The sequence below is a fragment of the Alligator sinensis genome, unplaced genomic scaffold (genome assembly GCF_000455745.1).
Source record: "Alligator sinensis unplaced genomic scaffold, ASM45574v1 scaffold584_1, whole genome shotgun sequence".
NCBI lineage: Eukaryota > Metazoa > Chordata > Crocodylia > Alligatoridae > Alligator > Alligator sinensis.
In genome coordinates, this window is record NW_005842419.1 from 1,271,800 (window position 1) to 1,272,022 (window position 223).

General features: G+C 50.2%; 1 protein-coding gene across 1 annotated transcript in view; it reads left to right on the plus strand.

The window, feature by feature from the left end:
* Nucleotides 1–223, plus strand: part of ARHGAP44 (Rho GTPase activating protein 44) — a 76,071-nt gene that overhangs the window by 6,311 nt on the left and 69,537 nt on the right. The window lies entirely within an intron of this gene.

The following is a 223-nucleotide window of genomic DNA, read 5'->3' on the forward strand; positions in this document are numbered from 1 at the left end:
GTTGGTAAGTTTATAGCACTGAGGCTGCACTGTAATCAGTGTAAGGACCAGCGAGCTCTTTGCCTTTGTGAAAGCCAACTGTGGCATCTCACTTCGAAGCTGTGCTTAGGGTCATGATGGGAGGCTCCTGGGGACAATATTCTGTCTGTCAGATGAGCCAGGAGTGGGGAAGGGGCATTTGCCATTTGATTGTTCTTCACAGCTGGTGTTAGCTGCTCCTGCT